Source organism: Columba livia, chromosome 3 (assembly GCF_036013475.1).
Source record: "Columba livia isolate bColLiv1 breed racing homer chromosome 3, bColLiv1.pat.W.v2, whole genome shotgun sequence".
NCBI lineage: Eukaryota > Metazoa > Chordata > Aves > Columbiformes > Columbidae > Columba > Columba livia.
The window spans coordinates 42,379,224-42,396,209 of record NC_088604.1 but is presented as its reverse complement, the minus strand read 5'-3'; the positions used below and the strand labels follow the sequence as shown (position 1 = coordinate 42,396,209).

Below are 16,986 nucleotides of genomic sequence, written 5' to 3'. Positions count from 1 at the left end.
ACCGCCCCTCTCTAATGAAGAGGTCAGAGCAGAAGCCTCTGGCTGAAGCGAGCTGGCCACCGTTCCGGCAGCACAAAATCGTTTATCGGGGAGGAGGTGTGCCACCCTTCCCAGCCGGGACAGCCGGCGGGCTGGAGGCGACCAGCCACCCCCCCGGTGTCCCCCCAGCCCCGCAGGGAGCGAAGCAAGAGGGTGTCGCCGGGCAGCCCCCTCCCACTGCCCCCTCCGGCTCTCCCCCGGGCTCGGTCCCACGGGAAGCGACGGCGCTGCCAGCAGCCCTGTGTCACTCTCCGTCCGACTGTCACTCTCACTCTCACTTTTGGCCGCTATTATCAGCGGTAAAGCGGGGCAGTCCCCAGCCTGGCAGGGCTGCGATCGCTATCGCTGCGGCTCTGAGCTGCCCCTGCCATGAACCTGCCTGCGGGGCGGGGCGGGGGGGGCAGCGGGAGGGGGCCGGGGGGTTGGAGTGGTGGGGAGAGAGGCGCTGATACAGTTTGGTTTCTTTTCTTATTTTCCTACCCTTTCTCCGGCGCTCAGTCTTTTGTGTCAGCTTTCAGAAATGCTCTGTTTGACTGGCAGCCTGTCACAGATCAGTTACCACCTAAAGCCGCTTGGCAGGGAGAGGTGACGGCCCAGGAAGGGATCTAAGTGGGTTTATCAGTGCTTCTTTACGCCTCGTGAGCTCCTTGACACAAAAGGAAAGGGTATTAAAGATCTAAAGCGAGCCCAAAAGCGTGAAAGCTCCTTATAGGCTGCAAGATGTGGATGTGACTAAATTTTTAAATATTTTGAGTTGATGCTATTCATTTTGCCAATAGAGTAGAAAGAATTTTTGTTACAGAAATGAGTGTATGTTCCACTTGAGTGAGATTTGGAAAAGGGAGGAAGTCCCTAAATATGTGCTCAGAATATTACAAATACCCTGTATTTATGATCATGCATCTGTTTTGAATATATATAAAATCTGACATAATTCTTTTTCTTTTTCTTTTTTTTTTTTTTAAAGTCATTCAGCACATACAGTATTCAATTTCTTGCTACTATTGCTGCATTTATTTAGGGGGGTTGTGTTTATTTGTTTGTTAAAGTTTAAACATTATAACATAGTAAGAAGGGTTGGCAATTTTCATATCCTATAAAGGGTAAGCATGGAAAAGGTCCAGAATTCATTAGGTATATACCATATCTCCTTTCAGGCTCTTTTATGCATGGATTATTGTTAAAGTAGTGTATTTTTAGCATGCCAATGGCTTCTCACAGCACATTACTACCACCATAATGGTTACACTATAGGCAGCAGCGCACAAAGCCTTTTCCTTTGTTCCTAATTTACCAGATCTCAAACTCTTTTATTGTCTGATTTAAATTAAAACACAGACATTTCTATGGGAGACAACATCAGCAAGATGTATGATTTTGGGGTGATGAAATATCAAAAAGGCCAACCTACATCCTGGTGGTCAAAATAGATTTTTTTCAACATCTACTTTAGGGAAACTATATGTATTCTAAATCTCAAATAATCAGAGGGTCATATTCCAGACTTGGTGAATGTTAATGAGAGTTATATAGAGATCAAGAATTGTCATGTTCAAGATTACTTCTTTTCAATTACTCAAAAAAGATAGGAAACAATTATTTATTCATTTATATTTTTCATATTTTTACCTGATTCATTTTGAAAGAAAGTTTTTAAAGTGTTCAGAATGAGAGTAACGTGTGGGTTTGTTGGGTTTTTTTCAAATACAAAAGATCAAGTCTCAACCCTTCTTCTCTCGATTCTGTATAGTCACTCAGCTTGTTTTTCATGTCATTATAGCCCCTCCTAGCCTTCACATCTGCTGTCTACCATTTTCATTGCTTATAAGCAGCAGGTGAATAGCCCAAATGAAAGATTTAACAAGCCCTCAGTGGAGCTGCTGCCCTGAAATTTCACTCCCTTACACAATGCTCTTTCCCTCTCTTTGTCTGAAGTGAAAAGGGTTTTTCTCAGACCATTGTCTTGACTGTTGGCTAATATTGTCATCCTCTATAAAAGTTCTGTAAGTGGCTACTGAGCAGGATAAAGTGAGTACTGTTAAAATATTTTCATGTTATTTCCTCAAATTTGTAAGGCAGGCAACTTAAATCACCCTCCCACCTCCTCACGATTAGAAATCGGCAGAAATTTAAGGAAGTCTGTTTACTGGTGCAAGTATTTAAACAGCAAATTAAGTGCCGATATTTGTACCAACAGCTCTTACACATCCATCTTTTCAGAGTGCGCAGAGAATACCTAGTGCCTATTAGACCAAGGAAAACTGAACACTCAGGTTTTGAGCAGGTTTTGATTAAATTCTGCAGTGAACAAAGTTTGAAAAAAAATACAACCAAATAACTGAAAAAATGAGGAAACCACAATACACCTAGATGTTCAACGCACAACTAATAAGTTCTAAATTTGTCTCTTTTTTTTTTCTGTCACCAGACTTTCAGTTCATTGCCAACTAAACTCGCAAGCACAGCGCCATGTTTCATCTCCCCCAGATCACTCACTGAGGCCCGTAACTTCTCAAACTCTGTTTATAATGAACTTGGTACTTCCTCTGCAGGTTAACCAGAAAGATTACTAACAAGCTGAACTGAAGTGGATTAAGGTAAAAAGAAAACCCAAACTCACCACAAAATTCACTGGGGTGCTACATCATCAAAAAAGAAGCTTTCAAGAGGCCTGAACTGAGAGTTGAAGAACTTGCTAATCTAAAGTCTAAACTTTAGATGACATCTGATTGTATCCCAGGCTGTATGTATTTTGGCACAATAAGCTCTGCCTTAAATAGGCTTAGGACTAAAATTAGGTTAAATTAGGCAGGATGTTTGGAGTGCCTTCAGATTAAATTCATATGTATTGTTCATAATATCTACTTTGTAATATTAAATAATCAAAGAGTAAATGTCAAAATGTCCACTTTGGAAGCATTAATGACTTTTAAAGGTATATATTGCAGCTGGAAGTAAATCTATTTACAACACATACTGCAGGCATTAATACACTTTCTCAGATTATCCAGTAACATCTGAAGCAAAGATCTGTCCCAGCTTGAGAGGTGATATGTTCTCTGCTTCCTGACAGCCCAACAGCGTTTCAGGCTGGAAATCCCGGGTTTATTTGTATTTGTGAACAACCTGAGGCATTGATTATGCTAGAGCCTGATGGGTAGGGGGGACTTCTACAGCAAGACTGCCAAGCTGCTGGTGCTTAGGGAACAAACTGGTGAATACAAGCACCATAACCACTGCTTTGCAGATGTTATGTGGAAGGATGTTTTACACTGTCGTGTCTGGAAAGCTGCCCTTAATACTAAGTGTCCCTTTATGCTGCCAGTGTGGTGTAGTGGACTTCAGTATGGGTAAGGATGTGGCTCTGGTGCCAAACAAGGGAAAAAGAAAGAAAATGTTGTCTGTCTTTCACTATTTTACTTCCTATCTCAGTCCTTGGTCTTAACTATCAGGGTTCTTGTAACATTTTCCCTTCTTTACATAAGAGATTTTGCCTATAAAAGTAAAAGAACCATAAGCCCCCGTAAAACTCCCACATGAGCCTGTCTCCTTTGCCAGTCACTCTTTCTCTCCTTTCTCAAAGTAATCTGCACTGGGAAGCAGCCTGGCTTAGACACTGCTAAGGGCCACAGCCTGGCTTAGGGAGAGGGCTACAGTTCCCTGTTTTCTGTCCAAGTGGAAAAGAAGCTTCAGCTTGCCAGTAGATGAGACACATTCAGGCACATCTGATTGAAAGTATGCTATGGAGACTGGGCAATGAAGAGGAAGAGGAGTCTACAGAGAAGGAAGAGAGGGAGGGAGGGAGTAAGATGGACACGAAAATAGCTAGGAGGGAAAGGCACTGATTTTAAATTCTCTTCCTCTTAAATACCATCACTTCTTGAGCCATAACATGTAACCCTTTGGCCGTTTGGCATTTGCTGCTTGTTCTGAAGGCTGTGTTACAAATTGGGCTTTTAATTGGAGGTCTGCTGAAGGAGCAAATGATAAGAGAGAGGTGAGAGTCACAGCCTGCTGCTCCTCACTGGCCACAAGCTGTGGTAGGTGACATGTGGCTGATGGTGGGATCTCACCATGGGGACTTGCTGCCATGGCACCCTGGTCCTTGAAGGAGAAGCAGGAGGACCCTGACACTGGCACCAGCTCTCAAACACTCCAGCTATGAAAAAGTAGGGGCAAAGAAAAGGTAAATGACATTATTTCCATCATTATTTCCATCTGTTGCAGTATGGAATCTTACACCATGGTAAATTAAGCAACCCACTCAACGTAACAGGGCATGCTGGTAGAAACCTAACCGCTCTTAATCCAAACTTCATCTGGGATATCATAAACCCCGTTTTAGTTTTTGAGTTTCTGCCAAAGTAAAACAGTCTATTGTGTAAAAACATGCAGGCGTTTAGCATTTAGTATTTTCACAGGCAGACTGTATTTAAAAACTGTGGTTCAGCAATAGTGACAACTATCAGTGCTCAACCGTGAAAACATCAGAACCCCTCTAATTCAAAAGTGCTATCTCGGTACCTTGATGTATCTGAACACTAATTTTAAAGATGTAAACTATGTAATAGGTATAAAGGACAGGTATAAACACAGTAGTGTCATGTGTACCAGTAAATTTTTAGACCCTGTTAAAACAGCTGATATCTGCCACACAAAGGCAGTTGTGTAACAGAGGAAGAAAAGCTTAAATCTGTCTGTGAGGTCTTTAAAGTTTCCAGTAGGATGAAGGGTGCTATAAAAATATTTTTAAGCCTGTAACTAGCAAAAATGACTTCATTATGAGCTCATGTGCTGCCAGAGCACCAATTAAATTGACTTGATAATGTTATGATTAGGCTGTACTTTTCATCAGTTACAAAGCTCTTGATTGAAGAGGAGATTTGCAACATTGAAGAAATGACCTTGTGATATGGATTTTTATCAATGACTTTTTACCTTGCTGGTTTCCAATTACATGACAAATAAATAATAGTACTTGCTGCTTCTATTATACTTCTGAGGATCCCAAAGTACTCTGCTGATTAATTAGCTTCACAAGAGCTGTGAGAGTTAGATACATGTTATCTGTTCTTATTAACAATTCAGAATTCAAATGTGATATCTTGCCCCATTCAAATAAATGGTAAAAATCCACTTGACTTTAGAGGGGGTAGGATTTCACTCAGAGACTTTAGGCAGTTTGACCAAGCCCACAAAATCTGTCTGCAGCAGAGCTGGGACATCTCCTTTCTCACGGCCACTGCAGTTAAAGCCATAAAGTATCATCTCAGGTTAAATGTACCCAAGGTTTGAATTACACTTGATCCTGTACTTCCATTGTCAAAAGATCCCCTTTAAAAGTCATAACATACCACTACCAACTTCATTAAAAAACCAAAAGCAAATTAACACAATGTAAAAATATTTGATTGGTGAAGAAAACAGAGCACATATTCCATAAAGCGCCCTTTCAAGTAATTTCCAGTCTATAATATAAAAGTTTCAAACATTTGGTTTTTGGTATTCATATGAACACATACATCAAATAAATGTGTGTTTGTATTAAATATGTTCTAATATTTGTCTCAACATGATTTCATTGAAGAAAATTAATGCACAGTACAGCAGTCTATTCAAAGTTTCTCAGCTTATGCTAGGCCAAATACAAAATTACTTAAGCAATTACATCATAATGAAGAATAATTTAGAAAAAACATTTGTTTCCCTTGATGCTCTAAAATGTGTACTTCATGGTTACAGTTCTTTCTCAGAGCTAACTGCTGCTTGGGATACACTGCAGTGGGCACTGCAGTGTGGCATACTGCACGCCAGACTCCTTTGAAGAACTACAGAAAAGAAGGGCAGAAAGACAATTTGGTTTTCACTTTCCAATTATGGACCAGAGTCAATTAAAAAAAAAAAAAAAAAAAAGAAAGAAACAAAACAAAATAAAAACGGTCTTTCTGGTATCAGTTCAAAACATGTGGCAGGTAGAGCAGTGACAGTGGAACTGCGTTGCTCATTGTCCACCAGCCAGGCTGGTTCCCTGTTGGAGGAGAAATGGAAACTGGGCTACCTTTTTATTTATGGAAAGTATATGTCATCTTACACCAACTAATCCTTTGCCAAAAGAAAAAGCATTAAAAATTTCCTTCACTTCAGAGATCACAGCCAAACTCAATGCCTATCGCTGAGGTTTTGCTAAGAGAATTATGATAGCAACCCTAGCGTTGGTGGAAACAGAGGAGACCCTAGAAAGGGAAAATGCAACCAGTGCAAACTTGCCTCTATACAGAGAATGGGAAAGTGACACCTACAGACAATTATAGACACTTACAGGAGATTCAGCACTTGTGGCAAGAAAAACAGAGGCAATTGGATGACCTTCAGTACTGACTGCCTGGTAACAAGTGTCAGAAAAATGCTCCCCCTCCAAATGTCATTACAAATCTGAGGATTTCTAAAACCACTGCAATTAAATGCAATGAATTAGATAGTGCTGACCAGAGCTGGTTAGTATACATAGTACAATGGCACTACGTGGGCAGGGTAGCCTAACTGTGACATGCGTGGGGATCCCCAAGTTTCTAATACTATGACAATTTCACAATGAAATAATTCTTTTAAAATCTCTTTACTCTTGCCATGCCTTTTTATTATAATAAATATACATTATAAGTTATATATATATTTATATACAATATAAATATATTATAATGTTATACTATAAACTTACCTCTATTACAAAAACACAGTTCCATTTGACCAGGATGCATTTAGTGCAGTAGCAGAGAGAGGGAAAGATGTTTACAATCAACATTTAATCCTGACTGCCAGCTCAGTAGCAGCAAAAAATGAAGCGGTTTTTCATGGTATGCACAAAGGCAATGCCAACGCTGTGTCTTAAATTAACGCTTAGAGACAAAGCAAACTATAAGCCTTTTCACAGTTGTATACAAGTGGCTTTATTGGTTTTGACCCATAAATGACAGATTTCACACAAACCATAGTATAACATAAAAACTTCTTTCAAGTTGCCTTTTGCACTCAACTCAGAAGCCACATACTCATCTCCATAGATCATAGGCAGAAAATCACTGCTCTTCACCATCCAGGAATTACTGTCAGACAAATGGAGTTCTCCATAGTGCAACATTCCCCAAATCCACATGCACTGCATGTCAGGTCTGGCACATATCCAGACTATAACAAGCAAGCTGGTTATGCTACAAAAGACTACCTGTACACACAGGTAGCCATAATATTGACAGTGGGATTTGACTATATTCTTGTTTATGGACATAAAAATGAAGACAAAGTCTCAGACGACTCCGCTGACAGTTCACAATTCAGTTTGGAGTAACTGGAGATACTTGCAGCACAGACTAAAAAAATCTAAAAAAAATTAAAAAAAAAAGGTAAACAACAACAAAAACCCCCACCCAAACAAACCAACCCACACAAAACCAAAACCAAACAAACAAAACTCCCCAGGACTTTCAAAAGGTTTTATTCAAGTTCTCATAGCCTGGAAAAATTCTGAAGATAAACCTATAAGAGGGCATGTTACTACCTCCTGGGATATTAGCAATAAGATTTATCGCTGCCTTCTAAAAATTCCCAGCAAGAAACAGTGTCCAGCTGAGTCTGGAGAAAACAGATAAAGGATTTGACCTCCAGTCTGTAATAACAGCAGTGGACACCGAACTAGATTATCTGGCCAGCAGGGTGAATTAGTTTGACCACTAAGCAGATGTGATTAAAGTCAGGGATGGACAGACTTTCTAGCAGACAGTAAGAGGAAAGCAACATAGATTACTCCATTTCACGTGTCTTCTGGCATACCATGACTTGCTTTTGGAATAACATGTTGAAAAGATGGACAGAAATAAATCATCATATTTGTTTGTCTGCTAAGGCTGCAGCTGATGAAGTATAAATACTTTGTGCATGATTAAATTTTTTTAAAATGGCAACTTGATTATTTTCTTTGCCGAGGAAAGCTTCTCTGCTGCAAAACACAGAAGATACTAAAAGAGAAACAAGTTATTCACATGTGGCATGTATATCAAACTTTTTTTCTTGATATTTCTGCATTGGATTTTCTGTCTCTTCTCCCTTCACCTATACTCTCCTCCTTTATTGAATGCAAACTCAAAGAAGCTTAAATCAAATACAAAAAGTCACTAAGTTCAAGCAGATTTGAAATTAGGTGAAGAAAGTTCACTCAAACTCACAGACTATATTTCTGGCTTCAGCAATTCTGAAAACAAACAATAATCTGTATCCATAGGGAAAGAACCTGAAGCAGTCTCTGACATCAGAAATGTAGATCTAAGTATTTTCAAATGCAATGGATTTTAATAAACTTTTCTTAAAATGTCCTTGGCTTCCTGTTGGCTGCTAGACATAATGGGACAATACAAACCTCAAAAATTATTATTTCAAATATTTTTAATGTTTCTTACAAGAATTATTTCATTACTATTCAGGAGTTCTGGTCAAGATTTTGGTTTAAAAAAATGCTAGGCTCTGGTGGTTTATAAGAAATAATAGTGCTGTACTATTTCTTTTCTGTCAAAGCTTATTGACTGCCACTTCTAACCATCTGCAACCCAGTGTGAATATTGTGTCTCTTTCCAGTAAAGGAATCCATTTTCTTATTTGACCAAAATACTCTGATAATTTGCTGTTTACTTCTAATCACAATTCAGAACATTGTCTGCATTTTTAAAGCTTCCAAAAATATGGTAAAATGAGGTTTAAATAAAGATCAGATGATAGGTAGTATTCATTTGAACAAATATATGCAACTGGTGTTATGCTTACCATCAATGTAGTGCCATGAGTGGCAATAAAATAAGTTGAGGCAGCCAAGAATTTAATACCGAATTAGATACAAACAAATTGCAAAGTTCAACAGTTCACACAAACCCAAAGAAAATTAAGATGTATAAGGTGAGGCTTCATCATCAGTCCAAATACTGACAATTATTTTGTCTAACTCATATTCAGATACTAAGTAAATTGAAGCTAAAACATTTTACATTATGAAGAACACTACTGAAAGCCTCTAATTTAAATATCTTCCCCCACGAAAAATGGTCAGTGACACTGAACCACATTGGTATTTCCAGCCTGTGAACATACGTGGTGAAACTTCACCATCATTAGTGAAGATCCACCTCCCCAGGTGTGGAGCATGTTATTTTCCCAGTTGTACTATGAATGGAGGGAGAACAAACCAAGGTGTGCAAAAGAGACCAGGAAAAAAGAAGTGTATGAACTGAAACAGGAAACAAAGGGGATGTATGAACAAAGGATGTGAGGGGGAGGGAAGAAAAAGGGAAAAAAAATATGTGCACAAGATGATATTAACAGTCAAAAAAAACTCCGCATGAAGATAAGAGGGACTAGAAAGAAGAAAGTGAAACCCAGAAATGTTGGAAAATTATGCTGGTGAAAAAACAGGCTGGGGGCTACAGAAAAAGACAATCCCTTTGGCCTCACACATCAGCCCCAAGTGTGATCTACTCTTAAGAACAGATTAAAAATAAAAGCTCGATAAGACAATGATGTTTAGAAAACCTGTAGAGAGTTGTCTGTGGCTATGAACTGGGCTTTGGGATAAAAAATAGGTTTCATAAGTAAATACATAGCCATGTGTAAGCACAAACTTACTGAACTCCTAGCTCTGGGATTTCAGGTGCATCAAACAACTACCAAGGGTAGAGGAACTGAAGTTTATTTTAGCCTCACAATTCTCTACTGCCAAAGAGGCAGAAGTTAAGTAGTTCACACTGTGAATTTTGCAGCCCAAACCAAGCATGTACAGCATTATTATACAAAATCGATACAGAAATGTCATCTGCAAAATCCCTGCCTGCCCTGCCTACCCCTGTACTAGAGCAAGGATGTGAGAGCAAAACAAACTGCAGCCGATTTGTGCTGTTTCTGCAAGGGGTAATACTTTTACATCCAAAACTTTTCCCTTGCCCTTTTTTCATTGTCAGTGCAAGCAGCAGAAATAATTCCTTCCACTTTATCAAACGATTCCTTAACAGCCAGGTTTGATGAGATTCTAATGACATTACCCTGGTTGCCTGCAGCCTCACCTCATTTCAGGCCTGGAGAAAGTAATGGAGGCACAAAAGTCTTGGGAGTGTCATCACGGTCACCATCATCAGGTGTATGCTGGCTGCAGTGACCAGAACCAACAGGCTGTGTTATACTGGTAGGAGGAGGGACAAAGAGACAAATTCTGATGCTCAAAAGTTTTATGAAAGACAATTCCTTGGTTTTGCTAGATTTTACTTACCATAAATAAGAGAACTAAACGCTAACCCTTAATCATAACATGATTCTAATAACACTCGTTCTTCCCAGCATGAAATAAAAGTTAAATATTACATATTAGAAATGACAAAAACTGTTTATTTGAGCTTTAATTATTTTGCTCTTTTCATTACTTTTCCCCCTATTTATTACAGTAGCCATGTTACTTACAGATGCAGAAACATTTTTCATCAAAAGGAGTTGCAAAGATCCATAAGAATATGTCATGACTTAGAACACGACACATCTATTATATAGCACCATAAATATATACTGGAAAAGGAGGAAAGTCATCTCACAGGTAGTGGTCATCTTCCCCTCATATTAATCCACTACTTCGTAGTCTTAGCAGTCTGTAAAGTATTAGAGAAAAAAAACATAAGTGACAGTTTCAGAATTTTTTATAATTTTGTAAAATAAGTCTCCGGTGGATTTACCTCAAAAAGCTAAATCAAAGTTGATGTTTTTAGCAAACAACACACATAATAAAGTTGATAATGGGTTTATCTCTTTTCATATATTCTTACCCATTTGCTTTTGTTTTGTGTTGAATTTAAATCTTGATGGCTTTATTGAAATATCATGAAAATACATACATGCATAAGAATTTACAGGCATAACATCATAACACAACATGTATCAAGTATCATACTGAAACCTAAACATAAGTACTGGTAGAAACACACTTATTTTCGAAAGGCAAATGGAGAGCAGAAGAGATGCCACTGTACTGGAGGAAATGGTAGGTTAAAAAGGCACTTTCCCCTTCTGTTCACTAGCTGGCAAATCCCATCCCTCTTTTTAGGCCAAAGAACATCCACTATAACGCTTCAGTCCTTGCTTTAAAGTATTGTCCTGGTCTCTGTCCCATGGGGACTCCATCCCGAAGGTGCTCACCCACAGGGAGATCTGGAGAGAATGACCACATCCTTGAAGGTATTTTGATGCCGCCTGCTGCTGACATGTCTAAATAGCAGGTTGTGCTCTTCATGTTACTCAGAAATGTCATCAGGCTTTAACATCTGATGTTTCAATGGTGTGCAGCTGACAAACCCAAGTAGAAGTCTCTGAAGTAATCCAGCATGGCGACAAACAAGCCTTGAATTACTGTAGCAAAGTCCATCCTTAGCATGAAACGGTGCAGTCTTCAGCACAGCCTACAGCAGCAGAAAGCTTTCTTTCTATTTATTTATCTAGAATTAGAACACTCAGTTCAATGCATTGACAGTCACAGGCAAGTGTCCTCTTTAGAGACGCTATAACCATTCCCTCAGCTCCTGGAATTATTTTCCTCCCCCACTGGCATCACTTCCAGGAGGAGTCTAACAGACTGTTCTTCCGTCGAGTGATGTCTTCCAGACTCAGGGGCATGTTGCTGATGCCACTGTCTCCTCCTGACAAGAAGGAAACAGAGTTGAGTGTGTCTGTACACTGATTTTATAATTTCTAATAAAGTCATTCAAAGTTACGGCACATACAAGAGGGTACAAAGCTCAGTTTCAAATGTCACACGCAGTCCTTTGCAGAAAGTAACAAACGTCTGTGCTGCTGGAACAGGACAGACCTGCAGAACTAAACACATCAGTACTGCAGGTCAAGATCTGGTGCAGGGGCTATTCCCAGTGTGAAATTCTAGAGTACAATTTGCACGTACTTACCAGAACTGCTGGAATATCTTAAATATCCTTAGGTTGCTTGGTGATTTCCTTCTGATCAATGCTAAAAATGCTAAGACTCAGTTTTCGTGTATACTGTATTAGGGGTTTTTTCTTTATGAATAAGTAGTTATTAAATGTCAAAGATTTTTAAAATTTATTTTAAAACCATAGTAAATAGAAACATTAGTTGACTGTGAAGGTTTCAAACCCAGATATTTGACACTGAAATGACACATTCTGAAAATCTGGATAAGTCAAATTGTTACCTGCAGCAACTCTTTCTAAATATGAAGCAGGCAAAATTTTTTGGCTTTCTAAAGCTTCCTACAAACCAGCTGCAGTAAGGAAACAGGCCTTTATGTACAGATAGTCACATAATTTTGCAGATGCCATGAGTCATTCTTGACGAAATACAGTCATTAGAGGATAAATAATTAAATAAAAAAAAAAAATCCAAGCAATCAAATATAAATGAACTGTCAATTTAGAAACATAAATTTCTCCTTCATTAAAGAATAGTTTGAAATTGTGATCTGTAATTGTTTCAGGATCCAAACTGCTTTTCTTGCATGTACGTGTAAGGGCAGAGGAAATTCTGAGGTTAGGGAATTAGCCACTGCAAATATTAATTACATTACTTCAGTAGAAATTACACTGTATTTGTTATTAGTCAATAAAACATTATATTTCTCATTCAAATTAAGCTGTATAATTAACTTTTTTATACTTAATACTGTGGTAAAAAGAGGCTTGACAGGATGGAGCATAAAATGTATTTCACAAACAACCAATTCCGTAATTGGATTGTTCTAAAAATATAAGCCTTTCCCTCTGGTTTAAAATTAGTATTTATAATCACAGGTCTTGGTGAATAGAAAAATGCAGAAACCTAAGCCTTAGCAGAGTGTTTTTAGTTCTGTTCCTCTTTTTCCCCTTACTCTTCTGCACCTAAGAGCATTTTCTTTGAGACAGAAAGAGGGATGCAGGCTGAATGCTGAGTGCAATCTCGCAAATGTTTTCTGGTTTTGCTCCCTCACATTTTCTTTTTCAGAATCCTAATGTAACACTTCCCTGCGCTATCACTTGTTAAAGCCCCGGCTCCTGAACTGTTGTATTTGGCCAGCAATTAAGCAGCTCCCTGCATGAGAAATCCTCCTCCTTACAGAATTCTGAGCCTTCATTCCCTAACGTTAGCCGAGCAAAACGGTATATCTTTATACACACAGTGCAACCGCCAAGAAATCAATTCTGTGTTTTCCTCCCTTTTACACTTTTAAAGGACTGTGATTCTGCCTCTGTTTCTTTTACACCTCCTTTCCTAGCTTTAAAGCAGTCTCTGAACCCTTTCCCTCTCCCTTATGAAAAAAAAAAAAAAAAGGCAAAACAAAACAGGTAGAATTCCTCTGTTACTCTGTTACTATTAACACCTAAAAATATGATCATGAAACAAAAGCTTTGCTCCTCTGTCCAATTTGATGTCTTTTTCATGCTGCCTCAGTGATGGCCAAATAATTGGTTGTTCACTTGTGTCCTTGTCTCCCCCGACAGTTCCACAGATGCCCTGAACAATGCTCCAAAGGCTGCTTTCAGTAGGGGCAAATCCTCATTAATCATTCCTGGCTGACAGCACAAGGGAACACCTGCATCTGGTGCAGGGACCAAGCGGTGGCTTCTGGGAGCCTGCATTAAACAGACCAACCAATTCAAGTTGTGGGAGTAGGCTCCTAACAGCCATGTGAAAAATCTGTCTCTCGCCGGATTTTCCTTTCATTAAATATCTAAAATTAGACCCGTGGCTCGTGTTGAGATTAAAACACCAATGTATTCTAAGCAAATCAGGAAATGAACAGTGCTGTATGTTATGATAAATGGCTGCTAAATTCTTTATGTCTAGATCAAGCAATGTTAGCATTAAATACTGATGAACTGTCACATAATTTTCATTTAGAAATGACTGCACTTTGAGCTTCATGTCCTGTGGTGCTCATAAATATTTTTCCTGCTATATTTCACAAATAGGCTACACTGACTATACATATATTTTTACCATGTAGCTCCTAGACCATACTGTATATAAACTGTTTTTCTATGCAAGCATGTCAACCTTTCTGTGCAAAGTATTATCAGAAAATGTTTGTAGTGCGACGCAGTACCATAGCTACCCTGGTTCTATAAAGGCATGTTCCAACTTCCTATTATAACGCTTTCTTAACAGAATAGCTGTAAGGGGTTTTAAAAATTGTTTCCATTGCATTTAGAGTAGGAGGGGGATTGTACTCCTAAGGAAAATGGGAAAGGAGTGAGGGGAGCAAAAATAAGTTGCCTTTTTTTTTTCATAAAAATGAGTCAGATATCGAAACATGTAAGGGCCATTAAATCTTCAGTAGTATTCCAACTGATTTCAATGGGCTTTGGGTCAGGCCCTTAGGCCCCGCATCTGGTCTGTGATTAAATAAGCACATCTTCCCACATACAAACTGGGGAGAGCGACCATAAGCTGGGGATTACAAACGACAAACAATGTATTTTTTTGCACATATGACTGAGCACAACCAGGCTTAGAGTCTGTCTGCAAAATATGTTCACATTTCAAACAAGAAAGCACGTGGCTGATACAAAAAGTTTCTTTTAAAAGGCAGTCTGTTATCACCTATACACCACGGTGAAGATTTTACCAAAGGTCAGAAGAGGGAGCAAAGGAAAAAAGTGAGGCAGGGATAACAAACTACAGAACTCTGAGCATTAAAACACCACTAGCGCTGAGATGCTTTGTACAGTGTAAAAGAACATAAAACTCACCTAGGAAACAAATGACAAATTTAATTTTAAATATAATTTCCTGCAGGTTGACACCGATGGAACGGATTTGGAAAAAAATTACTGAAACACAGTTTTGAAGTGGATTTTTTTACCTTTAATGAGAAAGAAAATTTTGCACCTTCATTTGCAAAGTAAAATCAGATTTTGTTAAAGCAAGAATAAAACTTGCATGCAGCAGCTTTAAAAAAAAAAAAAAAAGCTATGAACTGGCATATTTGGAAAATAAAGAGTCAAACATGCATGCGTATATACCTTACACGTATTTTCATATTTTATCTTCATCTGTGTACTGTTTTTTTACAGTTATTGAAAAAAATTTTCAAGATATTTATCTTTTGCATTTCATTGTCAGAAATAGTAGCACATGACAGAGAAATACTTGTTCCCTACAGCATGAAGTACTAGCATCAGTACAGTATGAGAAATGATGCCGTCTAAATGCTATGACTTGAGAAGATAAATAAAAGCAGTTATAATTATACAGACTATTAGGCCTATTTGGCCTATTCTCTGAAAGCTACCAACACATGAAATCTTGCTCATTTCACTATTACATTCTAAACTGCTTCCATAGCAGCAACTAAAGCAACTGTTCTTAAGAATTTCATCCAGTTGTGCTGGAGATTAGAGTTATAACAGATCAGTTTATTTTAAGAATAATATTTTCATAAACTGTGTAAAAATCTCCGATCTTTAAAGTCCCTGTTAGGACCTTATGCAAATATGTACAAAAGTCAGGTAAATAATTAACTGTACAGATGTGATGTAATTATATTCACATCTGTTTGTAAGCATGGTAAATATGCTGACACAAATATTGGCCATAGGTATATCTCCTTAGTAATACACCTCAGTTATAGCTGAAAACTATGGAATGTGGAAAGTCCCTTTCCAATTTTTTTTACTGAGATGCTTAGCAAATTGTCACACACGCAGGAGGCTAGAATGCAAATCCAAACTGCCCTCAGGCGAGTTTCATTAGGCCTTCTGAAATCTTTTAAAATTTGCTGTGTAAATGATTCCACATATTACTTGACAATATCTCCTGCTCAAAAGCAACATGTTTCATGTATACTTCAAACATGATGGGGGTGGGGAGTTCTTAAAAAAGACATTTTAAAGCTAAAAAACATGTAAAACATTATCTTGGTTGTTACTAGGAGCTCTGATGATTGTATCCTATTAAAGTTTTAAAATAACTTTGAAGATCTATTACTTTTATCACAGGTATCACTCCTCTTAGGCTGGACAGTGAGAGCAGACTAGCAAGAGCTGCTGCCTGCTCTCACTCTAATCAACTTAAAAAAAATTCCAGCCTACTTTCAGTTCAATTTTTAAAACTAATTTCTTTAGACTACTATAAGCCTTTTCAAAATCTTTTTAGATCTTGTCTTGCTCCCCTCTCCTCCCATTTCTTTTAAAATTTTGAATCAGTCAGTTCTCAGAAGCAAACTAAAACTTTACATATACAATTTTTCATGTCAAATGCTATACCAGCTCCAATATTGGGGAAAAAGTTTACTCATTCCAATAGGAATTAGAACAGAAAGCCAAAAGCCAAAATACAGTCCTTAACAATGTCCTGTCCTCCACTCGGCCTTCCTCTGCCAGCCCTGGAGAAACGTTCCTGACCCAGTCTAAACTATGTGCATAGATCATACCCTGTGAGGTGTAAAACGTCAGGGGAATCACGTAGGTAAGCTTCATACAAGAAATGTGGCATCCAAAATCAATCTGTAACAGCTTTTTAGCAGTTGCCTTTATCTTCCCAGTTACAGGCAGAGGATGGTATACAGAACAGACTTTGTAACCACCCTCCAAAGTAAAGGTGGCTTTCAAAGGCTGCATCTTGCCTTTTCACTTCATTCATATTCCCAGGCTTCTGTAACAGTCATCTGGAGGCCAATTTATCTGGGGTGGGGGTGAAAGGAATGAGGGGCTGCTTAACTTAAATATTAGATCAATTACTGTGTCAGATAAGTTGTTCTTGCTTTTTTCCCCCATATTCCTTTCCTATAATCCCTAAAGTATAAGGAATAATTAACTGAAATCCAATTAATGTTGATTTAGAACACCTGTTTCCAAAATCCTTTGAAAAACTTTTTCTTTTTTTTTTCTTTGCTCTTTGTTTTAAGATGAAATACATATCCCT

General features: G+C 38.3%; 1 long non-coding RNA gene across 3 annotated transcripts in view; it reads right to left on the bottom strand.

The window, feature by feature from the left end:
- Positions 1 to 6,961: 6,961 nt before the first annotated feature.
- Positions 6,962 to 16,986, bottom strand: part of LOC135579018 (uncharacterized) — a 147,225-nt gene continuing 137,200 nt past the window's right edge. For all 3 annotated transcript variants that reach the window (XR_010471256.1, XR_010471258.1, XR_010471257.1), the window contains one exon: positions 6,962 to 11,750. This is a non-coding gene — a long non-coding RNA (uncharacterized LOC135579018). The remainder of the gene's footprint in view (positions 11,751 to 16,986) is intronic.